The sequence below is a fragment of the Canis lupus genome, chromosome 29, assembly GCF_011100685.1.
Source record: "Canis lupus familiaris isolate Mischka breed German Shepherd chromosome 29, alternate assembly UU_Cfam_GSD_1.0, whole genome shotgun sequence".
NCBI lineage: Eukaryota > Metazoa > Chordata > Mammalia > Carnivora > Canidae > Canis > Canis lupus.
In genome coordinates, this window is record NC_049250.1 from 30,987,422 (window position 1) to 31,001,788 (window position 14,367).

The window sequence follows — 14,367 nt, forward strand, 5'->3', positions numbered from 1 at the left end:
AGATGAAGTGTGTCTATAATATGCTGTTTATCTTCTAATCAATTCTAATTTGCCTCAACATTTATCAGATGGAATTAAACACTTCCCATGCTGATTTTGATGCAAACTCTATCAATCTATTATATGAGTCCCTCGGAGAAAGGAGGATTTGCTTTGGTTTATCAAAACTCTCAAAATGTTGCCCATTGATCTAATCAGTTATTTATGCAGCTATTTTTAAGATGGATTAAACTATATTTTAGGAGTGTAGTGTTCACCAAACAAAATGCAAAATGGCTTTTATGGCACTCTGTGGTTTCACCCAGAGTCATCCTTTACATTTTAAATGCTGTTTCAGCAAGTTTCTGTCTACTCTGATGCTTTTAGATACTGAATGAAAAATCCCCAAATTGTCGTTGGTACCATACATCACCATTACCAACCACATATCACTGACAAGGAAACTTATCTGTTGATTTAAAATCTGAGTAGGGGCATGATGAAACAGCTGTCCTTGCAGTAAATGAATGTCATTCAGTTCAATGATTAAGAAAACAGACTCTAATCACATATATCACATAGATATATGTACTTCAAGTTGCATTCTTTTCCTAAAATTTTAATTTATTTATGAGACAAAAAGAGAGAAAAGAATGGTAGAGACATAGGCAGAGGGAGAAGCAGGCTCCATGCAGGGAGACTGATGTGGGACTCAATCCTGGGGCTCCAGGATCACGCCTTGGGCTGAAGGTAGCTACTCAAGCGCTGAGCCACCTAGGCATTCCATCAAGTTGTATTCTTTATGCTATTCTCTGATCATTAGTTCAGTTCATTAATAAAAAAAAAGTAGAAGATGATATAAGCAATGTTTGGTTAATATATTAAAAATAATAATTATAGAAAAGCTTGCCAAAAAAAAAAAAAAAAGAAAAGCTTGCCATGATATGATTTTTTAAACGAGTGAAAGGAGTGGAGAAGAATGAAAGAAAAATTATATTTTCATAATGCCAAATATAAATAACAATAAGTTGTCTATTTCAAACTAGTTTAAGAAGCGTGATAATGATAGAAGAAAAAAGTCTGCAACACCTCTAATACATTTTATATTCAATTGAATTCCCTCTGCTATTCTGGACAGAAATGTGGAGGAGAGTGGCACTGGGATCAGACACCTGCGGGGGACACTCAGATGATGGTACCCATGCATTTATTGCATTCCATTAACAAGGAGCTTGAAATACGGGCACTAGGAAATACGGCACTTGTGTATTGTGCAGATATACACATTCTCTACACTTCACCTGTAAAAGAGCAACTTACAAATGACATCACTAAAAGTCTCAGGGAACAGTGTGCGTCAGTAATTTACAGCAATTAAAAAATTATTTCAGTCATGAAAATTGCCAATGATAAATGATTATTCTAGCGTTTATTAATGTATTCTGTTGGGCCTCAGGTCCAGTTTAAAGTCCTACCAAATCTGTTTTTCAAAACCTACTGCACACTCTCTTTAAAACCATTTTTACCAGTTTCCTTTTGGGTTTTAACATTTTCTTAAATAAAAAAAAACATCTTAAATAAAACACGGCATGACTTCTAGGTTGCATAATTTCATATTCTTTTAATTTGTAAATTATACTTTATCAAATATCTTGATACTTAGTTCCCCCCGCCCAAGGATGCTTTAACTAAATATGTTACTGTAATAACAAAATCTTTACATTTTTAAACCTGCTGCTAATTTGATTGATTGATGGGCTGATTTAAAGATTTATTTATTTACTTGAGAGAGAGTATGAGTGGGAAGGGACAGAAGGAAAGGGAAAGAGAATCCCAACAAGTCCATGTTGAGTATGGAGCCTGACATGGGCTCCATCTCAGGATCCTGAGATCAGGACCTGAGCTGAAGCCAAGAGTCGGAGAGTCAACCAACTGTGCCACTCAAGCTACTAATTTTAAACTTGGTTTGTATCAAGTAAATCTTAAATCATACACTGCAAGATATAAATGTATTTATTTTAACAGACTCAGTGATATAAATGTTATTACTAAGTTGGGATTGTTATCTATTTAACCATTTTAGATTTGTGGTTTTCTTTCTTTCATTTATTTAAATCTGTTTTTACTTCTATGCTACACTAGTTAGCTATGTAGCAATTACACTGGGCAATAGTACAATGAACAGTGAGATTTTTATGGACATGATGTTGATTACGGTTTGCAACAGTATTTCCTACAGGTTCTTAGTGATTTAAATGGACCAAGCCTTCTGTATTTTGTCACACAAAAAATCTTGTTTTCTAGGAGATTATTTTGATGAGTGTCAAAATAAGAATTCATGGTGTTTTACTATTGATTCACTTTGAATTAGAATATATTGCAGGAAAAAAATATTACATATTTTAAGGCTTAAATTGTGTTTTTCTTATTAAAACCTCTTAAAATAATATAGGAAAAGAGGGGATTATTCTCTCTTTGAGGGAATCTGTATCTCTTAGGGTCCTAGTATCTTATTTCTATCTCTAACTGCTACTGCTCAGAATCAGTTATGTGTAGTGTTCCCTCCTTACCAACCTTAGAGCTTAGCCTGTTGGAATTTTTTAAATCAATTCTGCCCTTTTGTAAAGGTGTTCTAAAGAGCTCTAGTTTTGCATTCACATGATTCAGCAGGTAATCATATTTACTTCTAAGACCTTAGATTTCTATACTTTCTCTGTAAACAACCCCTATATTATGTTTTGTGACTTATATTTATGCCCTTTCCCTGTGGTGCCCTATCATCTTTACTATTCCCTTCAAAACCTGGAGTTTTGTTCTTGAGCTGGAGTTTCATGGATGTATCCCCACATTTTGCTTCATATCTCCTTGATGCCACCTTTTATTTTATTAAAAGAAGATATGATAGGAAAGGATTTCACATAGAAAAGCTCCTCCTTGGGATCCCTGGGTGGCGCAGCGGTTTGGCGCCTGCCTTTGGCCCAGGGCGCGATCCTGGAGACCCGGGATCGAATCCCACATCGGGCTCCCGGTGCATGGAGCCTGCTTCTCCCTCTGCCTATGTCTCTGCCTCTCTCCCCCTCTCTCTCTCTCTCTCTCTGTGTGTGTGTGTGACTATCATAAATAAATAAAAATTTAAAAAAAAAAAAAAAAAAAAAAAAAAAAAAAAGAAAAGCTCCTCCTTGAGAATGAATAAAACTTCAGGGAAGTGTCATAGGAATGTGATTAAGAAGAATGCGATGCAAGGATTGCTTTTACAAATCTCTATGCTTCTCCTGAAATTCTTCTCTTATCACATTTATTTGATCTCAATCTCACTTGAATCCCACTCCATAATTACAGCCCAGTCTGGGCAAAGCCTATGTTTAGATCAAGTTTGTCTCACCAAATGGCTTATGTTGCTGTGCTTTGTGTTCTATGACCATAACGTATAGCTACAATTTATTAAGCCTTGAATTGATAATGGACCCAAGAGAGAGGGAATGGAGAGGAAGAGAGAAGAAGAGAGGAGAAGAGGAGAAAGGGGGAAAGAACAAAGAGGGGAGAGTGTGGAAGAGGAGAGAAAAGTTAACCAATATTGAAGCTAGGGTATCTTTCCTTTTTAAGATTTATTTTATTTATTTTAGATAGAGAGAAAGAGGGAGGGACTGTGAGCAGGGGAGGGGTAGAGGCAGAAAGAGAGAGAATCTCAAGCAGAATCCCTACTGACCACAGAGCCTGAGGCAGGGCTCAATCCCACAACCGAGAGATCATGGTGTGAGCCAAAATCAAGAGTTGGACTCTCAACCAGCTGGGCCACTCAGGGGCCCCCAAAACTTCAGTGAAATATCTGTTATAACATATAAAAACATGTTTCTGTCTTGCATTTTTCTTTTCCATCTACAAGATTAATTTTTCGTACTATGTCTCTTGAAATCTTCTTCCAAGTCTGTTACAATTCTCTTATGACTGTCCTCAGAATCAGTTCCAAATGGTTTCTGCTATATAACGGTTCCTGGCATAAAATAGAATGCATTTCTCCTTCACATAAAAGATCAGAGGTAGGTAGTTTGGTTCAGATATAAAGACTCTCAGGTCTTGAGGGACCCGGGCTCCTTCTGTACCATGCTAATGTCAGTTTTTACCTTCACAGGTCAAAGTGTATTTTTGAGGCTCCAGTCATCATGTTTCTAGTCCAGAAATTATCCTACACAATTCTGCTTGCATTCCACCAGGTTGGTTTGAGTCACATGGCCACAACTAATTACATAACTACATAAAAATCTGGGGAAAATAGTCTTCAAAATGGATGTTTTACCACTTTAAATAAGATGAGATATCCATTACTAAGGAGAAAGGAAATATTGTGTATTCAATGGTAACCAGTATTTCTTTTAGTGCTTTGAGATACAAGTTCCATCTCTTGTTTCAAGTTTTTAAAATCAGGTATCAATGATGTGGCCATCTCCTTCAATTAATCTTACCATTTTTAAAAACAGAGTGTATATTTTACTTGCAGACCATCTTTTTCTGCTGTCCTTGAATCTCTATGATGTTTTAGTTATTTTCCCCCTAAATTTTATCTGCTGTGATTAAAAAATAGTGGGATTTTCTAAGTATGCTGATCTTTCATGAGGGTTTGAGTAGAGCAGCTCTAATCCCTAAGGCTGTAAAATGTAAAAGTCTTGCAAAGGTTTGAACTCTCTATATAATGATCTCTTCATCAATGGTTTAATCCTTAGATTAATGGCAAATCCTTAATCAATTCTCTAGATACCAGGAGCAAACTTTTTTCCTCTCAGGCTCCATTCCTCAATGGCAGGGGCATCTTCATGTTATCTGGTTTGTTTCCTTTAGCTTTTTGTGAGCAAAGGAACCCAGATTCCCCAAAGAGAGAGAAATTGTCACTCTCTTCTAATGAAGTCCAGGAACTTCTGAGCCGAAGTTTTCATGTTCCATGTTCTTACCCTAAATCCTAAAGCCCTATATGGCCCATAGATGAGAGAACTTGCAGAAACTCTTAAAGACCTCACTGCATCAATGAGCATTTTCACACTGCAAGTCTCAGGTGCTGGAAAGAACCAGCAGTTGCTTTGCTCAGGAGAGAAATGTAGTTGGAGTTGGTAGCAGAGTCAAGGCAGCAGACATTCCAATCACCATCTTCAAAGAATCTGAAAGATGATGTAAAGCTATTTAATTTTTTCATTAGTAAGTGCCTTTCTTCAATTTGATCTAAAATAGAATTCAACACTAAAGTTGAACCTACTAACTAAAGAAAGGGGCCACTGTACAACCCTTTAGCTACCCAGAGAATGTAGTTTTAAAAACAGTAATCTACTGCCCATTTGACATCAGTTGAAAGAAATTGAGAACTATTATTTGAAGTAAATCTTTGTATCCAGCAGGTATCTCTTCTACTTTTGCTGTGCAGAGATGGAATGTCATCTATTCTGGAATCTCTTCTTTTTTTCTTTACAAAAGAAAGGCAAAAATTCCTTCTTCAATGATGAATATCAAAGGAAAGGGATCTGCTTTTCCTGGAATACACTGAAAGAACATATTGAGACCCCCTTTTTAAGAATGGTGGATGGTATTATTGAGACCAATACTTGTATTGAAAATAATTTATGTATTTGGTTTAAAATGTCTTAAAAATCATCAAGCTAAAATCATTGAAGAGCTGACATGATATTAAACAACTAATCCGGGGCATCTGGGAGGCTCAGTTGGTTAAACATCTTCTGCCAGCTCAGGTCATGATCCCGGGGTCCTGAGATCAAGCTCTATATTGGGGTCCCTGCTCAGCAGGTTGCCTGCTTCTCCCTCTCCTTCTACTTGCCACCCCTGCTAGTTCTCTTACTCTCTCTCTCTCTCTCTCTCAAATAAATAAATAAAATATTTTTAAAAACTAAAATAAAATAAACAACTAACCCAAATCCAAAAAGTAATCCAAGTTTCAAAATAATAGTCATAGAAGGTTTCATGTCTTCACTATTATCAAAATTCTTATTATAAGAAAAAATGATGTGTTTTGTAACTGTGTTTGTATTTTCCTTTTAGCAATCTTTGGGCTAGATGCCTGATTTTATATATTTTCTGATAACATGCTTATCTGAGTGACACTGGGCAAGCTGCATATATTCTCTAGGACTTAGTTTCTAGGACTGTAAAATTTTCATAATAAAGTCACTTGCCTTTTAGAGTTTGGGACAATTAAATGAGTTAATTGAAATAAGAATGATACCTAGTATTTGGTAAGAGCTGAATAATATTTAGCTGTTAATCAATTTTGGAATAATTTCTATAGTACATAATTTTGAAGGCAATCTCAAATTATTTTTTGAAGTGTGAAATGAGGTAGGGTATAAATACATTCAAACATCTATGTCAACATGCATACTCATGTCAATGAAGTATTTTCTTTGAAAAGTGGCATGTCTGAAATTCTCCATGGCCCTGCCTGTCCCCTCCTCCCCCGCCATAAAGTCCATATTGTGTAGAATTAATTTTCTTAAAAAAAAGAACAGTTCCCAGGGCACCTGGAAGGCTCAATCAGTTAGGTGTTGGACTCTTAATTTTGGCTCAAGTTGTGATCTCAGGGTCTTGGGATTGAGGACCAAGATGGGTTCCACGCTCAGTGCAAAGTTGGCTTGTCCCTCTCCTTCTGCTCCTCCCCCTGCTCCCGCTCTCTCTCTTTCTTTCTCAAAGAAATAAAATCTAAACAAATCAAAGCAAATTTCACAAGTCACAGTCCCATTCTATGTGTGTAGCTCTCCCATGCTTGAGTTTGCCCATTTAAGCACATACTACATTTAACCTAGGACACAGTACTCATTAAAATTCATTAAAATCAATTACTTACGTATAACAAACAATGAAAATATTTGATATACAATTTTTCACTCGAGAAGCAAAAAGAACAAGAAATTCAACTAATCATTAAAAACGTTTAAAATTATTTAAAATACTTTTCTGGCTTAGAGTGCTGTCTTATTATTTCTACACAGCTGTATGATCAGGGGATTTTGAAGTGTGACATTTGGAGTCCATAATAAACTACAATAAGAAAAATGGTATAGTAAATTTCTATCTGCTTTTTGATTTCATACAAATGTTGCAGTAACAATTCACATCATCTCTAGAATAAGAAACATGAAAGCAAAGTAGCTCTGCTTTTAAACTGGCTGGCTTAGATTTTGTGTTACATTACTACCTTGTTTTATGAGTTCTGTAATATCAGCCTGTTTGGTTCATAATGAATAAATGATGAATAATTCATAACATGTAAAAATTAATCAGGGAAATTTGATTTTAGAGACCCTAGCTGAAAAAAAAGACAAAGTCTTGACATAGATCATGGGGCATATTTTTAAAATAGTATTGGAATTTTTGTAAAAATTAAGTCTAAAATTCAGTATTATTCTGTAAAATCAAAAGCAACCTCTTTAAGTAAAATCATCTATCTGAACGGGCAAATCATAAGGATGTGTAGATTTATGCACAAAATTCAACATAATCATGGACAGGCAAACAATCCTGCCCTGATTTTTTTCCATCTAATTTTAAATCATGCTGAATAATAAATCAGTATTTGTATAAGCCACTGGGTTCTTTGGAGAAATAACACTATTTCCTGTAAATTCTGTGAGTTTGGATATGTGCAATTATAATGTGGGTATTTACGAGTATACTGGAGGGCACTCAGAATCCCCTAAACTTAAAGATAGAGGAAAGCAGCTACCTCAAGAGTTATCTAAATATCATCTACACAAGGAATCTAACCAGACATGTGGCTATCATTCATTTTGTTCTTGTCCTGTATTTCCTCTTAAATGATTTCATTCAAACCTCAGTTGAAAATGGCTTTAACTTGATGTGGAAGGGGTTGAGTTAGTGTAGTTGCAGCAAAAAGATGGGTCCTATTCCCATGGTATTATGTAGATATTTCAGATTGATGAGGTAATCTTCAGGACTTTTCATTTCTAACTGGAAATGTCCCATTACTGCAGGATATAAACAGAATTCACTGACTGCACCAGACCTCCACCTATCCTGAATGGAATGAAAAGGAAGACAAAGTGGCAAAGTGGAGACATACACACAGAGCCTGAATCTGAAAAGGGATATGGTATGTGGTGAACCTAGAGATAAATAAGCATCCCCAGGAACTGCCCGGAAACATGACTTGCATCCCTTTTCAGCTCAGAGAATGCAAGTCTTTAAGAGACTGTCTCCTGTAATTTTTAAAATTTTTTTAACCTAGTATGCTTTCCTCATTTCCATATCCTGAGCCTTTGAATCAGAATCATTCCTGTTGTTTTCTAAATAGTATATGAAAGAACTAAAATTCAGTACATTCCAAATAAATGAAGGAGGCATCATTTAGTCCTCAGATTCAATTGTGCAACAAATACTGCATTTCTTAATTGTGTTTAAGTAATTAATGTCCAATCCAGAGACAGCCCGACTGGACTGACAGGCCTGCAGCTCAGGCCCAAATAAATCCTATTTGATTCTCCAGGGACCTGCAGAGAACTAGGATATTTAAATCTCCGCTTGGGAAATGGAGGAAAGATGCCTAATGTCTAATGCAGCACTGTCATTGGAAATCTTCTTGTCTAAGAAGACCCTCCAGTCTCTTTTCCTGTGGCTTCTAACTGCTTCTGCATCATCAGTGGAAAGCAGAAATTGTTACCAAGAATGGAGCTCTGATGCTTGAGATCTAGCTTCCCTAGTGCCACAATAAAGCCATATCCTTTGAGAACTAACTTATCCATCCACTCCTAGGGCAGTACCCAAGCGCACTCAGACTTCTACAAAAGCACAGTCATGAATCAACTTTGAATTTTGAGAAATAAGTCTCCTCTCTCATTATTAATAGCCGTTAAATAACAAACCCAAGCATTATCATTATTTTAACAGTCACAGATACTAATTTTTAAAGAACAGATGGGAGAGCCTCACTGATTGCAACAAGTAGATGGAGTCATTGGTGATCTTTCTGATCAGCTATTGGTGAACCAGTCAACTAGTAAAGGTGTATCTATTCATACTAAATGGCACTGACCCAAACTCAGCACAGACCTTAAAGCTAATCAATGCCTAGTCTTTGCATAATATAATATATTAATAACCATCTGGTGGTGAGAGTTGAGTTCTAATAATCTCTTTTCTGACTATGCTTTCTGTATGTTAAAACACATATCTCAGGATAACACCATACAAGTAGACTAGGGATTTTATTTTTGTATGATTCATCTGGTGGGAAAAGAGTCTTATTAGATTATAAACTCCTGGCATAAGGGCACACAGAGGGCAGAATGAGGGATAAAGTTCAAGTCATTCAACAAATATTCTCATGAGTTATTTTTTTTTAAAGATTTTATTTATTTATGACAGTCACACAGAGAGAGAGAGAGAGAGGCCGAGACACAGGCAGAGGGAGAAGCAGGCTCCATGCAGGGAGCCAGATGTGGGATTCGATCCCGGGTCTCCAAGATCGCGCCCTGGGCCAAAGGCAGGCTCCAAACCACTGCGCCACCCAGGGATCCCTCTCATGAGTTATTGTAACAGTTTTTGTTACTGTCATTTTGTTTTTGCTTTGTTTTTTATTATGTTCTTAAGGCATTTACTCTTTTGGGGGGCAAAATATCAATTATTAACATATTATTTTTAAAAAGATTATATTTATTTATTATTAGAGAGAGAGGGCACGGAAGGAGAGAGAGAAGCAGACCCTTTGCTGAGCAGGGAGCCTGATGAGGGGCTCAGTCCATGGACCCCAGGATTATGACCTGAGCTGAAGGCAAGGTACTTAACTGACTGAGCTACCCAGGAGCCCAATTCTTAATATATTATTGAAAAATCATAGGAGACATATAACCAGGACCCTCACTCCAGGATAATTCCTTAAGTCATTTCTTTTTCTCATGCTACCAAGTAAATTTATTCACTAATGCAAATATTTCCTATGACATACATCCTTTATATTAAGCACAGTGCAATCTGTTTTAATTATTTTAGGTCACATGAATGCCTTTTAGAAGTATAAAATAATTTTTGTTCTTCACTAATTTTTTACTCTTGTAGGTGAACAAGCATATTTAGCATATTAGAAAAACATCTAGATTCTAACACTTTAAGAAGTCTTAAATAATCATCTTATTTTACTCAGCATAATACCCTCTAGTTCCATCCACGTTGAAGCAAATGGTGGGTATTTGTCATTTCTAATGGCTGAGGAATATTCAGTAATATTGTATACAGACCACATCTTCTTTATCCATTCATCTTTGGATGGACATCGAGGCTTCTTCCACAGTTTGGCTATGGTCTCATTCATTTGGGGAATATAAAAAATAGTGAAAGGGAATACAGGGGAAAGGAGAAAAAATGAGTGGGAAATATCAGAAAGGGAGACAGAACATGAGAGACTCCTAACTCTGGGAAACAAATTAGGGGTGATAGAAAAGGAGGTGGGCGGGGGGTGGGGGTGACTGGGTGACGGGCACTGAGGGGGGCACTTGATGGGATGAGCACTGGGTGTTATTCTACATGTTGGCAAATTGAACACCAATAAAAAATAAATTTATAAAAATAAATAAATAAATAAATAAATAATAAATAAATAAATAGTCATCTTGCTTTCAATGAAACATAAGTCACCAATTAAGAATGACATCTGCTTTCTGTTTGTGTGTGGGTTTATTTTAATTATCCCTGAGCATTTACAAGGCAGCCTGACTTTAAACACCAAAAACTCTGTTAACAATTGACAAAAAGGAGTATCCCATGGAGAAAAATCACTGAGGTCAAAACCACCTTTTACTGTTGTCTCAGTTCATTTAACACTATATTGAAAATCAGGAAAATTGTGTTAAGGATTTTAATTTTATATGTATTTATAGTAAACAATTATAATAGCCTAAGTGAAAAATAAGGTACTATCATTATAAAATAATTTTTACTATCTTAAAATAAAATATGTAGAATAGATGGAATATAGGTCCCATATATGTAATTCCAGAGCACAATTTATTAAGACTCTTTATACCTAATGTGGAAGATGAACGGCCATCACTCTTTAAAAGGGGTCTGTTCAGATAAGCTTTAATAAATATATCTTGTTGAAGGAAAGACATTATGTTCCTGCAACAAATCTGGTCTATTAAACTATAAAGCATTAGAGTTCTTGGTAGTAGAAAATGTTTTAGAAAGAATGAAGATAGAAATGTAGGAAGGGGAAGTTGACCCAAATAATTTTATGATTTAAAACAAATGTCACGATGTCTTACACTAAAGACTGTGAAAAACAAATTAATGGCACTGCGGAGTACTGTTTTATCATGGGTAGGGACAAGGTTTAAGCATAGTATCAAGATAAAATAAATGAATAATTGATTTCATTTCCTGAAGAAGCATAACTTAACTAGTCAAGGGTTGGTGTGGACAAGTAGTGGGAAAGTTTTCAAACACTGGTGCCTGAGGTTTAAATGGTATCTGAGCATTTCACTGAATCATCTATTAATGCTCCACTCAATTCCTTTTAGGGATATAGATCATGAGAAAAAATCCATTTTGCAACCAATAACTAAGGCTGACGGACAAAATAAGCATGTGGTATAATTTTTCAACTAACACTAGAATACATGACACTAGACACTAGTAAACCATACCGAGGTTTCAACCTAAGGAAAAGAGATCATTTTGAAAATAGGCAATGAAGATGAAATTGTCCTGAGCACTTAATAACATTTATCTGAATATATAAAGAAAAAACTAGATTCTTAATAAAATATAACCATAACAAAACAGCAGGAGAAAATGTTGATATTTTCAGTACTTGATAGAAAAACGATGCTAAAAAAATCAATAATGTGATTAACATCATTATTAAAAATAATTGCCTCTATGATTATTAAAGTTATTTTGTTATTAGAACTTTAATTATGAAATGTAATAAAATATTTAATAACCCATATATCGTTTTCATAATAAGAACATTTTTCCATAAACTCATCAGAGAAAAGATTGTGTAGGTTATAAGATTTCACCAAAGTACAATAATTGATAACAGAATTGCTTAATAAACAGAAAATCAAAACAACATCCACCCTAAAATAGACTCTAAGATCAGGACACAACAGCAGCATTTCCAGTTGAGATTAGAAATGGCTGGCTATGTGCCATGTCCACCCAAATGATTTGGGATGTTTTACAGAATTTCCCTGTGCCCAGAAGTTTGTTAGCAATAGAAAAGTCTCTGGACATAATAGGAATGTGCACACTTATTAATCCAATGTGGAGAAATGAGAATAATCAGTCCAGTTGATATCATCAACTCACGACTTGTTCTAATGTAAAACTGTGAAAGAAACAAACCAAGGAAAAGGAGATGAGGCTGATCCAGATTAGAAGGAGATATTTGCCCATACTGACTACATCACATTTCAGTCATAAAGGGTGACAAAAAAAAAAGCCAGAGATGGAAATCAAACTCAATTATATCTTAAAGTAATAAATCTTACTCCAAGGAATACGTCTAAATTTAAATTATATGCAGCAGAAAATGATCCAACAGAAGTTACACAACACATGGAATGCAATATTTAAAAGATATAATTAAAGGAAAATAGAAAATTTTCAAATTTTTATTACTAGTGATAATGAAAAAACAAGACTGAATTAATAAATTTTGGGCAGCCTGGGTGGTTCAGCGGTTTAGCCCGCCTTCATTCAGTCCAGGGCCTGATCCTGGAGACCCGAGATCAAGCCCCACATCAGGCTCTCCCCATGGAGCCTGCTTCTCCCTCTGCCTCTCCCTCCTTCTGTGTGTCTCTCATGAATAAATAAATAAAAGCTTTTTAAAACTGAATCATAAAATTTAGTTATTTTTAAATGATTATAATTCTAGAAATTATAGAAATTTCTATAATCAGAAAGAAAACTTACAGAAATTTAATGAAACTGAATTCAAAAATTTATTTACATGGCATAAAAATAATATAATTAATAATAAAATAATATAATTAATAATATAATATAATAATATAACTAATAATACTATGATAATATAGTACATAATTATTTAAACTTAACAATTCAAATCCTTGCAAAGCTTATAGAAAAGTAAGTGACATGTGAGATGAGAATGAAGAATGCAACAAATCAATGAAATAAAGGTAACTCAAATTAAGAGAAAATGTGCAAAGTGTAAATAATGCAGCAGCTTGGTTTAGTGTTAACCACCCTTCACTTCCTCCATGTGATTAGATTATATGTCCATTCCTTTGCCATAATGCTCAGGAGTACTTACTGCTACAGAATTTGGGTGTATTTCTCCATCCCAGTCACATTGAGCTTGCTTTGGTCAAACAAATAGTAGCTGAAATATTAAGAACAGAGTCAGTAAACATTTAGGCATGACTTAGCTAGATCTCTTACACTTATACATTTCACCATAAGTCTCAGGTAGTCACTGTTTCAAATAAAATAAGGAGGCATGTGGAGGAGAACCCAACCCACAGCCAGAGCATTTCATTCATATATATATGGATGAAAACAAAATTCACATATATATGGATAAAAACAAAATGTATATATAAGGATGAAAACAAAATTTTTCAAGACAATACCTCCATGGAAAATGTTGTGTCTAGACATTTTAAGAGCTGTATTCTTACAAAACTTATTGAACATAATTACCATGGTGTTCACACATTTTCAGAATGCAGAAAATATGTAGCTTATTTCTTGGTGCTAGCCATATTTGGTTATTAAAATTTGACAACATATATCATACCTGCCAAATACACATTAACAAAACCTACAGATAATACCAATTATGGAGATTCTTGATAAGTGACAAATAAGATATGAAGACAGTATTTTGAAAAGGAATATAGACCAACACCTATAAATGATTATACCAAAAATCTAGTAATAAATTAATATGAAGGAATCTGGGGAATCTGTGAGGATTTATCATAAATGAGTAGATAAAATTAATAAAGCCCCGTAACCCCCCCCTTTTTTTTTTGAGAGAGAGAGAGAGAAAGAGAGGGAGAGAGAGAGACTGTGGCACACAGGAGGGGAGAAGCAGAGGGAGAGGAAAAGAAAGAATCCTCAGGTAGTCACCACGATAAGGGTGGAGCCCAATTCCACTTTATCCCAGAACCCTGAGATCATGACGTGAGCCAAAATTAAGAATTGCACGCTTGACCAACTGAAACACTCAAGCGCCCCAAGAAAGTCCCACAGTGGTTTGGTAAGATATGGGTTTGGCTCATTGTAAAAGATACTCCTCAAAAATACTAAAAAAAAAAAAAAAAAAAAAAAAAAAAAAAAATCATTTCTTTGCATGTAGCAGTCAAGAGGCAAGCATCTCAGAGCTATAGTTGTGGCTCTGTTCCA